The sequence below is a fragment of the Neolamprologus multifasciatus genome, chromosome 16, assembly GCF_963576455.1.
Source record: "Neolamprologus multifasciatus chromosome 16, fNeoMul1.2, whole genome shotgun sequence".
Taxonomy (NCBI): Eukaryota; Metazoa; Chordata; class Actinopteri; order Cichliformes; family Cichlidae; genus Neolamprologus; species Neolamprologus multifasciatus.
Genome location: NC_140454.1, coordinates 5,264,068 through 5,277,235, shown reverse-complemented (window position 1 = coordinate 5,277,235; position 13,168 = coordinate 5,264,068). Strand labels below are relative to the sequence as shown.

Here is a 13,168-nt window from a genome sequence, read left to right as displayed (position 1 = left end):
TTGAATCTAAACCTCCCCGATTAAGTTTCAGTCAAGGCACAAAACAAGAAAGTAATGCAGTTTTTCCAGAGCAAGCAGCACTAAAGATGTCTGCTTCTGGGAACAGATGGTGGAAGGAGTGAATGGCTGATGACAATATCGTTATCATAGTGTTGATAACCACTTTATGGAAGGGCACAAGAGGAGCAAGGCTGCTGGAAATCATTTCTTATCTTATCTTAAAGCAATAATCTACAGTTTATAAAATCTGCTAATCATCTTCAGCACGACCTTTTCTGTTTGCATTCATTGGACAAAGTCAAGCTGTATGTTGTAAACCACAGCAGTGTTATTGAAAATGCTTGCATGGCAGAAAACTTACAGAAGCTGTTGGGAAACGGGCCTCGCTAACGGACCAAATTTGTGCAATGTTTAAATTTCGCTACAGCAAACTAACAGAAAGGAACAAGCGTCTGTTTTCTGTTTACATTTGGTTAAATGTTCATTTGGTCTACAAATCTGTTCAGTCATGTGAACTTTGTCCATCTGTTTATAGGACAGCGATTGCCACATACACCGAAGAGCGGTCACAGGTCCAACGTACTGATAACACGAACATCTCGGGAAAAAACAGCCCCTTTACGTGCATGCGTGGCTCAGGATTTTACTTTCAATTCCATGTTATGTTGGAAACGTGGTATTAAATTACTTTGTCAGCAGGTTTGGTGTAGCAGCTTAAAACTGCACGAGCCTGAAACAACAGGTGCTTTCTGTAGGGCAGTCAAATATTTAAAATCGAGGATGATGTGGAAACAAACAGCAGTGAGGTCAGCAGCGATTGGCTTTAAACAGCGGTTGCAAACTTTGTATGAGTCACCATAAACATACAGATTCAGATAAACGTGCAACAGCAACAAAATGTTCTTTCGACTGCTGTTAACAAACAACTCGCAGCTGTGGGAGACGAACTCTGGACTTCAGGAAGGGAAATATCACAATAAGCACCGCTCAGGGTTCATCTTTTTGACTGACTGATCAGTCGAAACCAACATTAAGTTGCTAAAGTTTGCTCTTAAAAAATTCTGAGCAGTATTTTAACTCATTTAAATGTTCGTCTTTACTCAATTTCAGTTTGCTCTTCCTCCAATTTGCCCTTAACCTCATTTAACCCCATCATGTGAATAGTTTGAGCAGCGCAGAAATGCTTTGGGGAAACATGGCAAATGTCCGCTTTTTAACATTTCCATGTTCCTAGAATGATGAAAAAGTCCTTAGCTAAGCTAAAACAACAAACTTTTTTTTATTATTTTAAGGGGAAGAGGATGTGATTTCAATGGAGAATTGAAACCAATAAATCGCATCAACCAGCGATAAAAGGAACAACTCGCTCACAAGACTGACACACCCTGTAGGTCAGTCATAAAGATGCCTTATTTATCTTTGAGCACACAGCCTAGCATTTGCAAATAACGCCTAAGACTTTTGGATTATTTTCCTTTGTATGGTTGTTGTGGATTTGTTAAAATATGCAGAGGAGGAGAATCTGCGCACCTGTTCTTGCACCTCCAAGTTTCTACCTTCTGTTGCTGCTTTTAAATCCAATAAATAGTGTTTGCATTCTCAAGCGCCACCTAAATTTCATGGTTTGCATAGCCTTTCCTAACCAAATGTCTGTATTTTTATATTTATTAAGTATTTAGGTTTTTATTTGCACCCAGAGAATTTTCTGCACTCTAATTCAGGATGCTCACGCTTCTTGATTGTTAAGCATCAGATCAGGAAACATGCTGTCCTTAAGAACTCTTTGAATCTTGTTCTCATGTTTGCTAAACCAAGTTATTTATAACCATGTCTGAGAAATTCTGTTTTAAATTAAAGATGTGGTATGAGGGAGCCTTCCCGGAAATGTGAGGATGACCATCCCTGCTGGCCTGATAAGAGACGAACAATGTGGGAATTTTCTAATATAAATGACATTTCAGCCCTTAAGAGCGCAAAGAGAGACGTCTCAGAAATAGTGATGGAATGGTTTTCTAAAACTAGCCTGCAGAAACCGTGCCATCCTTGAACAAGGGTTAATGGCTTAAGTTTAAGACATGGAGCTTGTGGGAGGTTATCAAAATACATGACTCATTTAGCTCTGAAAAAGGGAAAGCAACGGGAGTTACCCTTCCTTCAGCCAAGCCTGAGAACATGAATAGTGTGACTGTGATTTTTCACATTGTGGAAACAATATTGCAGGTTGTGTGAAATGGTAATTTGTTTGTGCTTTTTGGTTTGAGGTGAAATCCTCTGTGAGAAGGCTGCCACACTAGTTTATCTTGTTTTGTTTCTATTGTGGCTCTGTTATTTTTCCTCTAAGCTATCTGCCTTAAACATGCAAGTGAACATAATGTAGAAGGGTCTAAATTTCCAAGTAAACACAGTTTCTAATAGCAGCAGTAACATACAGTTGAGCCAAGTCGTCTAAACTCGAACAAACTGCAGGCTTGGGAATGCAGATGAATGCTCCAGAATTACATGATTTTGTTCAGGGATTATACTGCGTATCCACATGAGAAGCTGAAGCCTACAAGTGTTTTGTTTTTTTCCCTTTGCTGTTAAATCACTGTGTACACTCCCTGCGATCCCTGCCTTAGGCAAGCTGTGCCTGCTTCAATTTCCTCTTTTCTCCTCCTTATACTAATATTTACCCCCTTTGACAATTTGCTTAATTTCCTCCTGCATCAGTCTAGCCTGTTCCTCATCACCCTGCTCTTTCAACACAGAAATATTCATAGGCCATTAACAAAGTCTATTGTTTAAGAAAATATCCCAACCAGACACCCTCTCATACATCTGCAGGTGGATTGTTCACAGTTCAAGCTTGGTGTTTAAGCTGCTGTTTATAGAGCTGAACCAAACGTATTGACTAATCCATATGCATCATTTATAATGCTAAAGAATAAAGAATAATGCTAAAAAGTGTCCTCTTTCTTAGCAGGAGAGTCAATGTACAGTCGATGTAAACATGGGGCAATAACCTGTTTTAACACGACAGAAAAATGACTGAAGTCCCACACAACTTTTTCTTATTTTCTAGCCAAACCACCGTGCATATGTTACATCTGCAGCAGCCTGAGCATTTGCTCTTGGATTAAAACAAATAACAGTTATAAATAACTGTCCAAACTCCTGAGGGAGGTAGAAAGGTCTAAAGGGGAAGGACAGAAGCTGAAATATCCTCGCAACATGACAAACAAATGTCTCTCTGTGCAACTCTTGAACTGATTTAACAATATGCATTTCAATACATCGTTAAATCAGAAAAACCTTCCCTAAATCAAATCTCTCATTCCTGTCATCAAAGCCTTCATTGGGTATATTTGTGCAGGGTACTGATAACACACAAAACAAACAGCACCGTGGCTACAGGAACCTGTTATCAGGGTGCAGCGACAGCAAAGTGTTCACGTAAGATCATTTTACCTTTCTTGAAAATACATGAAAATACATGAATCGATAAATTTGAAATTTAAAGACCTTAATGTCATGTCATCATTATATAATATTCTGTAAACTGACATTTCAGGACAGAATATTCCCGATGAGTCTGTTGGTGTGGAATTACTCAGCTGCATGGCATTGCAGGATGTGAAAAAGCAAATACAATGTTGACAAAGTTCAGTCACGGTAATGCAGGAAGAACTCCTACATAAGCTTTGGAGATGACAAACTGCGAGAAAACCGCACAGTACAACCCACACTGAAGAACCACCCAGAATGCACCTAAATGAATCACTCCTTTAATGTGAGGTTTTTGATTTGGCATGAAAATCGTCCCTTTTTCTTCTCATCATCTGTCAGTTTTATACAAGAAAAAAGATGTCGGTATTGCTATTCCTGCTCTATGAGATCTATCCATCGCTCAAAAATCAAACATTTGTGTTGGCTGCAGTGGGCATCTTTACTATAGTGTGAAAGGAAGTGTGCCTCCTTTGTGGTAACCATTACAAACGCACTTTTTCGAAAAAGTAAACAGGCGAATTGTAGACCTCATATTTCTAAGAATTTGAGCACCGAGGCCACATTCAGTGGCAGAGTTTGCCCCAGAAAAGTCAGAAATTATTACGAACATAAACAGCTTAGGAACAAGTAAGTGGTAAATATTGACTCACCTAGGAAAAAGAGACACCGAGGCACAACACAGGCGAAGGAAGGATGAGACAGTTTACTCGACACGGCAGAACTAAGAGAGGAAATCTCACCTCTGACCCTTGCATGCAGAGAGGAATCTCAAACGTGCTGCCCAGCCGGTGACTCAACAGCTTTGTTCCACCTCCACAGGACGACGCACAGACACAGAGGAGGAAGAGTGTGTTTGGATTGCACCTCTCAGCTCTCTGTTCTCCTTCCTTTGCATTTCAACACAGCGTTAAATCAGCTAAACCTTCCCGAAATCAAATCCCTCACCGCTATGTTAACTAAAAATAACTTATTCTGGTTCACTAACTGTTAACCAGAAAAAACGCCCATAACATAAACACAGATGTTAAATATAGACAATATATTCAGTTGCTCATATTGTCTACAAGAGCATAAACACATTTATATAGAGAGGCAAAAATTTGTTGTTAAATAGGACTGAAAACTCACTTTTCATTCATAGGATATTTAACTGTTTTTTAAGATTTCAGCAAGAAATGTGAAATCTTTGTGTTTTTTTCCGCAAAAGAAAAAAAGTCTTTGCTTTCAAAGAAATGTCTATAATGTAATTAATTAAAAGAAGTATTATAGTTCTAATTGAAAAAATCAAGCCAGAAGAAGCAGAAAAACTGTATATCCTTACTGTCAGATTTAATGAGGACGAGACCCCAAAGCAGGACTACAAACAAAAAGAGAAAAAGCAGAGAGCCAGAAAATCAAACACACAAGACACAGTTCTGGGATCAGCTCGGCACTGAGGCAAGCATGGGGAAGATGGCGGTTCGTACGGCCGGCCGGGTGGCCAATCGTGCAGATAAAGCAACTCTGTGGGCTGCCTGAGAGACCAGTGACTGAAACCCTCTAATGGTTTGACTGGTGACAGGCACTGGTGATGGGACACATCAGGCAGATGGACAACATGCCAGCAGTGGAGGTTCAGTGAGAGACTGTGTTGAAGGAGGAGAGGGGACTCCTCTAGAGGCTTGTGTGGAAGCCAGCGATGACTGAGACAGAAATACGCTGAAAGATGGATGGGAGCCCAGGAGCTGAGATGGAGCAATCACATGTCGCAGCAGGTGGTTGACAACAAGAAGGCTGATGCTGACAACAAAGGAGACCCTGGTGTAGGCTTGGGGGTAGGAACAATGTAGGAACTCCACAGAAGGCTCAGCAGGTGTCTGCATTTAAGACAGAGACCTTTATACTCAGGCTGTTTGTTTGGAACTCTTGGATTCAGGATTGTGCTCACACACTTGCAGAGACGAATCAATGGACTCAAGCTGAGACGCAGGTGGAGAGGGACCCTTGGACTCGGCATGTTAACGGCAGTCAGGATGCCGTTGCCTATCCTATAAAGGTCTGTGTATCCCTTCATGGATATGTCCCAGATTATCACTGACCCACCGCCAAACCGGTCATGCTGAATGATGTTACAGCAAGTAAAACCTTCTTCTCCAGACACTTTAGTGTCTGTCATATGTGCTGAGGGTGAGCCTGCTCTCATCTGTGAAAAGCACAGAGCATCACTGGTGAACTAATCTGGTATTCTATGGAAGATGCCATTGTTTCACTGTTGCCCCTCTAATGCACCTGTTATTAATTTAACACCAAAGCAGCTGAAACTAATTAACACCCCCCTCTGCCACTTAACGGACAAGATCAATATCGCAGAGGTTTAATTGCCTTGATGCTGATTGCAACACAATGCAAAGGAGGAAAGACATCAGTAATAATCACAGAGAAGCAACTGTTTCAGCCCGTCAATATTAGACGGGTTATAAGGCCATTTCCAAACAATATGATTTCTTAAACCACTTACTCTTGATTTAGATAATTAGAATAGAATAGAATAGAATAGAATAGAATAGAGTAATCCTTTAATTGTCCCATAAGGGGAAATTTGGTTGTAACAGCAGACAGAAAGACATATATACAACAAACCGGACACAGGACACAGAACAGAAACATACACAATTTTTCTTACATATTTACATTAGGGACAATTAATATGTACTAAAAGTGCATTAAACAGTACCTCTCCTGTCCTTATCAATTCAATTCAATCCTACTGAAATGAGTTTGATAGACTTTTTTTTAACATGGAAAATGAAAACAGGAAAAAACAGGTGGCCACAACCACCAAGAGAGCCATTGCAGGGGGGCGCGATGTGAAAAGGGACAAAAAAAACCCCCAAAAACCAAGGCTTGGACACTGCTAGCACAGGGCGCCCACACAAACGCAAAGCAGGAGATGAAGCATCGCTGAATATGTTTCCAAACCAACTTCATTTTAAGCCAAAGACTAGAAAATATGATGAAGCAAATCTTCCCTTTGGTTTCACCTGCACAAGTGCCGAGGTAGGTCTCCTCAGCAGAATTGGTTTTCCCGTCGTCTGGAGCAGCGCTGTGCTCTTCAAATCACGGACAGTATCCCACATTCTTGATTTTTAGTTCACAAACACTTGTTGTAATGACTCACTACTCCTGACATTTTGGAGATGTTAACTCTTTATACAGTAAAGTTACAGTGGGATACAAATAACATCAGGCTGATCCTGCTACAATTTGTTCCCCCTGTCTAAATCACGGACAAACAGCATCCCACAGCTGTTTATGTTTTTAAACCCATTTTGCACAGAGAGGCATTTTTAAAAAAATGTATTGATAGCAATGTTGAATATTATTACACAGGAAAAAAACAACTACATGTAAAATAATCACACCGTGACGCCTCTGCCTTTCTAAATGGAGGGACAGTAACTGCGTGTGTACATGTAAGCGTGTAAAACCTGAAGATAGTAAGATTAACAGTAACAGTATTTTGTCTCTATCTGCCATTCTGCAATTCATCTCATGTAAACAATAACGTGGCGCACAGGGTGATGTGAAAAAAGGCACATACCTTTGACGTTGCCACGAACTCTGTATTCCTCATCCACACGTAAACGCAAAAAAGCAGTTTTAAAAAATCTCAGTTTTCGGTGATTCATGCCGTTTACGTGTGGACGAAACAGCTGCGTTTTCAAAAATACCTGTGTAGGTGTGGACGTAGCGTAAAAGAGTTCGTAGTTTATTTTATTACTACCTGTAATTTATCGCAGATTACTTGCATTTGCTTAATTGTTTACTAAATGTCTGAGGTGTGAAATAAACCACAATGGAGCAAAATATGGGTGTGTGTGGTTGGAGGATGTGTTAGTGCGTGCATGCGTGTGCGTGCATGCGTGTGCGTGCATGCGTGTGTGCGTGCATGCGTGTGTGCGCGTGGGGAGGGGGCATATTTTTCATGTAAAACAAAGGGGGGCCCAGCAAAAAAAGTTTGGGAACCACTGCATTAAAGCATTAATAAGGCAACCACGTGTTTGAGAATGTCAAAGCACACAAACCACAGGAAGGCATCCTTAAAACATGCTTCAGCATATCTGTGTATTCGGCACTTGACTCAGATATCCTAGAATCCGGACATACTGGGTCCTAACTAGAGCCCATTCAAAAAGTTGAGATGAGGTAGTCCATCAAAGCAACAAATGAGGGGAAAAATTCCTCCGGAAATTCAATTAAAGACTCTTGAGTCAAGCCCAAAGCAATTATACAGAGGTATGAAGCCACACCCGGGCTTCCCCAGTGGATAAAGGAATCCCCATGAGCCACAGCCATTCATCAAGATATGAGTCAAGCCCTACATCGAGTACAATCCCTGAGTAAATGTCACATTTTCAAACAGGATGTGCTGCGAGAAATGTGTACCAGTTCAAAGCTACAATTCAGCAGTGAGACATATCCCGAGCTCACGCAGCAAATGTTCTCTTTTCTGTTTAAGTGAGTAACCTGAAGGTTTTTTCCCTTTTTCTCTGCCTACTCACTGTGTAGACTGTTGGTGACTTATGATATTGTTTTTACAATTTTCAGGTATCTGTACTTTACTTGAGTATTTATTTTTCTGGCAACCTTTTGCTTTTACTCACTACATTTACATAAATATCAGTATTCCAGCGCCTAGCAAGCGTTACAGAAGAGGAGCGATCATAAAAGAAATAACGCTTTTTAACCGTTTGTGTGCAGTTTGTCTCACAGTCTAGCTAAAGGTTCAGCTGTTGTATTTCAGATGGAGAGAGAAGAAAGAGAGCTAACTTCACTCAGAGATGGAGAAAGATAAGAAAGACAGGACAGGAAAGGAGAGAGGTTAGATGTAAAGGTAAGGGCTGCTAAGTGATATTTCATAAACTGGAAATTTCAAATGCTTTTAAATCAGATATTGGGTCTGTACGTGTGACATTATGTTTTTTCATATGTGAAACGTGCTGCAAAACAAACTGAAGTAGACGAACTATGTTATTTAAAAGTTGCATGACAATCCTACACAGCAGGGGTGGGCAACTCCAGGCCTCGAGTGTCCTAGATGTGTCCTTGATCCAACACAGCTGATTCAAATGGCTAAATTACCTCCTCAACATGTCTTGAAGCTCTCCAGAGGCCTGGTGATGAACTAAGCATTTGATTCAGGTGTGTTGATCTCAGGGTGAGATCTAAAACCTGCAGGACACCGGCCCTCGAGGCCTGGAGTTCCCCACCCCTGCTCTACAGGTTAGTGCAGGATAAACAGGTTAGTTTGCAGTTGTGGACATCCACAGAGGGCAGCAGGTCAGCTGATCACAGCCTGCACACTAAGAAAATCTACTGGAGATCTCAATAGAAATTATTGTGACTTATGATTCTTTTCCCCACACTGAGCCATTAAAACCAATTTAAGATTTCACCACATCCCACCAGATACCACTTTAACCCCCGACTGCACTAATTTTTCTGTTAAGAAATAAAGACACCTCTTACTATGCAGGCAACAAAAGCTATTAAACTATAAAGCTATTTTTTCTTCTTCTTTTTCCTCAGATTCAAGCTGAATACAATTAGAATTCAAAATTAGACTAAAGTTTGTATTCCCATCCCTTAATATTATTTTAGTACTACATTAATAAAGCACAAAGTTCAGTTTTCTTTGCACAACAAGAGGTGGATGGTAGAAAGACCTCAAAGAGCTACTTCTTACTTTCTTACTTTGTACATTTCAGAGCTTGTACTATACTACTTTTACTTGAGTAAAGACGTTGAATCAGTACTTCAAATCTTACTGGAGTATTTTTTAGCACTAGTATCTGTACTTCTACTGAAGTACATAATGTCTGTACTTTTGCCACCTCTGCACCATTGTCAGTGTTGGGAAGGTTACTTTTAAAATGTATTCCACTACAGATTACAGAATACATGCCCCAAAATGTATTTTTGAGAGTAACGTATTCTGAATACTTTGGATTACTTAATATTATCATGCTTTTTATATCTACATGAATGTACTATTGCTGTGTGATTTATTACTATTACTGAAGGTCCGCGGCTCCAAACACCTCTGGCTAATATGTCAGGTTCCATGTCGGGCTTGTAGCCGAAAACTAGCTTTACTTTGTTGTCTGGGTCAACTTTGCTAGCGAGAGACAGAGAGAGGCGTTGAAAGGCTGCTGCAACGGAACTTATTGTTTCAGAGGAAAACACGAACACGGTGTACAGTCGAGTCTTAATAGCTTACTTACAACTGGGCTCGTCAGGCACTCTTCTTGGCTGCAGTGGTTATTATTATATTTACATGCTTCCAGCTCCCGTTTCTGTTCAAGGATAACTACTTTTCCACTCTCCTTTTTCTCCCTCCTCGCGCTCACAGACACATAACGGGTATGGCAGTCCATTCTCCCTGCAGCACGGACTACACTGCCCATGATGCTACATTCTTTAGAGCTATACCTGTAGCATTCTGCCTATTAGCTTAGCACAACAACCAGAACAAAAAGACCTCTCTCACCCGGGAAACACACAGTCACAGAGAGAGCGTGTCGCCCTGTAACCATGGCAACCTTAACGCTGCCGCCTGGAACAACAGAACGTAGCTGTCAAACAAAACCCAAACAGTCCTGACCCGCGACAATATGAAACAGGAAAATACTGCTGTGTAATCCATTTATTTCAACAAAGTAACTGTATTCTATATACGTAACGGCGGTACATGTATTCCGTTACTCCCCAACACTGACCATTGTACTCCCATCCTTTATCCAGACGCTGGTCTGCCATGTTTAAATGACACCGGTTAAGAGGGAGCATGCCAACTGCATTTGTGAGCATGTTTGTGGGAGTGTGCTTGTGAGAAGTGAGAAGAAAGTAGCTTAAATAAATATCACATGTTTTTTCTTTATGTCTGAGTCCTCTGTTAGTTTACTTCAGGCTCCAGTGAGCAATGCTTTTGTAAAATATCTGGGCACATGTACGTAAAAGCATTAAAAGTAGGAAAATCATTTGAATCTGTCTCTTGAAGGAACAGAAAAAAATGTGTTAAAGTCTGTCTGGCGCTTACGTCACCGACAGGACTTTGTACCAAATCTGCTTTGGTCAACATGACACTGATCTAGAAAGGAGACTGTGTTGAGTGCCACACATGCAGAAGCATCATGGATGATTAGAGTTCAGAGGATTTGATGTTGTGGTGTTAGATACCATTGTTTAACACAGGAAACTCACCAGACTGCTGTTATGTCAGTCCTTCTGTCAAGGCAACCGCCTCCTTAGTTTACGTGAAAGTCTTGTAAAAACATCCTAAGGTGGAAACAAAAAAAATCTCATCTTAGACGTGTCCTTCGCAGCTCCTACTTCCTCTTTCTATGAGGACTTAAGCACATGTGGCAATTTCCGTTTTTGGGAGATATTTTGAAAGCCAAATGATGTCCTAACATGTTGGGCAATCTTTGGGAGGAGAGCGTGCTGTTCGGGTGATTCACACAAACACTGATCTCTTCCACGCCAATTACTGTGAAGCACCTTTTTAGTTCTTGTTAAAACAATCTTTATTTTAAGTGCAGTTGTTGTTGTGTGGGATTTTTTTTTCCGTTTTCTGTCACATTAAGTGGTTCCAGCAGCCTGAGTGCGTCTGTCTCCCACATTTCTGCGTGTTATGACGGTCACACTGAGCCCTCTTGTGGCTGCACGGGGAGTCAGCCTGACATTAACGTCGAGCTTTAGCCGTGAAATGTGTTTCAACTTTGATTTTAATGGTCCTGCTGCACTTTGAGCGCTTTCTTAGCCTGTTTCTGGGGAGAGGATGAATCGAGAACTTTCTGTTTGGACTGCGTGTTTCTCTCTGTGTCTGTGTGCTTTCCCCTGTTACAGTAGAAAGTCAGTCAGGCAGTTAGATGTTGGTGTGGTGGTGTTTGATCGTCTATAGCTGCCCTTTACTGGATGTATGTGAAACAGGGCAAACAAGGATGTGGTTTTAAAATTAGGTGACTGTTTCCATGGCCTTGTTTTTATAGGCCTCTGTGGTACTCAGAACCACAGAACTGTTTAAAGCTTCTTTGCTCTGCAGTTGAATCACATTTATTCTCTGGAAATTCACACTGTAGAAAACGAGGCACTCTTATTTGTGGAATAGGGACACTGCCTGCACTGTACACTGTACACAAGGGCTCATTATGGAAGCCTTTTTCTGCCAATGAAAAAATACTAGGCATCAAAATGCCAAATTAGGTATCTCAAAATTTCAATTTACTAGCTAAAACTTGGGGGTTAATTGTGAGCTAATAACCCCAAATATTATGGTTGGAATTTTTTTAAAATGGTGAAAAAAGTTTCCATAGATCCCACTCAAAAACCTGTTCCTGTGAAATGTTTGGGTCTGTTTGCCCACTGCTCTGTGTCACATCCTGCCCAACGATGACGGGTTTGCGGGGTCTCTCATGTGGAGGATGATGTGGACAGCAGGACAGATATTACATCAGATTCAGCTCACCTTGGTAATTGAATAGAATAAACCTTTATCCCACAAATAAGAAAATTTGGTGGTTACACAGATCTTATAGCAATAGGGATATAAAATATAGATGCAAGACACAAAGTGGTCCTATACACAGTTCGTATGCATGTACAGTGAACAAACAAGCTGATGAGTAAGATAACCAAAAAATTGTTAAACTGTGTTACAGTCTGACAGCTGCTGGTAAGAATGACCTGCGGTAGCGCTCCTTCCTACACCGTGGGTGTAAACGTCTACTGTCGAACGAGCTGCTCAGTGCTCGTACAGTCTCATGCAGGGGGTGGGAGGGGCTGTCCATGATGGATTGTAACAGGGCGGCCCTTAGCGGCTGGAAACACAGTGAGGTGAACCAAGGCAAGTGTAGTGGAACAAAGTATTTATTTTCTATGCAGCTCTCCTTACAAACAATTTGTCGAGCTTCTTCACAGCACAAAAAATCCACACTCTAATGACAACTGGCAGCCTTAAATATGTTCAGCTGTCACAGACTTAACCATTATTCCACTCTCAGGTAAGTTATTAAATCCCAACCTTCCACCACAGTATACAATATATCAATAAGAATAAATAAATACACAAATACATTTCACATTTACATATTAATAAATATTTCACACTTTAATATTACACCAAACCCAATATTATAAAACCCAGAAACCCAAGCACAAAAAGATTCACCACACTCTCTTTACCAATGGTCATTCCCGGAACCTTTAAATGGTGTCTGGACCCCTGGGGAAACATTTGCCCAAACACCCTGAAGAGGACACAAGCAAGAAAGGTGCGTAATCATTATCTTACACTTATTTGCACCACTTTTATCCCTAGATTTCACACACACATTTACATTAGTTTTCCTTACTGGTAAACCTTAATCACAATTTCAATCACCATTCTTTTCTCCTGACAGACAACCACCACATTCCTTGATGAGGAGCAGCTGTGCAGGATCTGAAATAAGGCTACCAACTGATTTTAAAATTCCCAATAAATAGTCAATAAATATTTAAACTTCTTGTGTGCAAATGTTTTACTGTGCAAATCCATGCTTAAAGTGCAATGCTAAATAAAGTGCTTGATAAGGTGCTTTTAATAAAGTGAAAGGTGTGCTCTAAAGTGCTATACAGATAATGTAATATAAATAAATGTAGT

At 40.6% G+C, this 13,168-nt stretch overlaps 1 protein-coding gene across 3 annotated transcripts in view; it reads right to left on the bottom strand.

The window, feature by feature from the left end:
* The window catches only part of LOC146500085 (interleukin-1 receptor-like 2), a 32,911-nt gene extending 21,171 nt beyond the window's left edge, over window positions 1-11,740 (bottom strand). Inside the window, exon 1 of one of the 3 annotated variants that reach the window (XM_085135408.1) lies at window positions 10,729-11,740. The gene's annotated coding sequence lies outside the window, so the exon portion shown is untranslated. Of the gene's footprint in view, window positions 1-4,136; window positions 4,576-10,728 lie in introns of those variants that run through there. The other 2 variants (XM_085135409.1, XM_085135410.1) reach the window with 2 other exon arrangements.
* Between the last annotated feature and the right edge of the window lie 1,428 nt (window positions 11,741-13,168).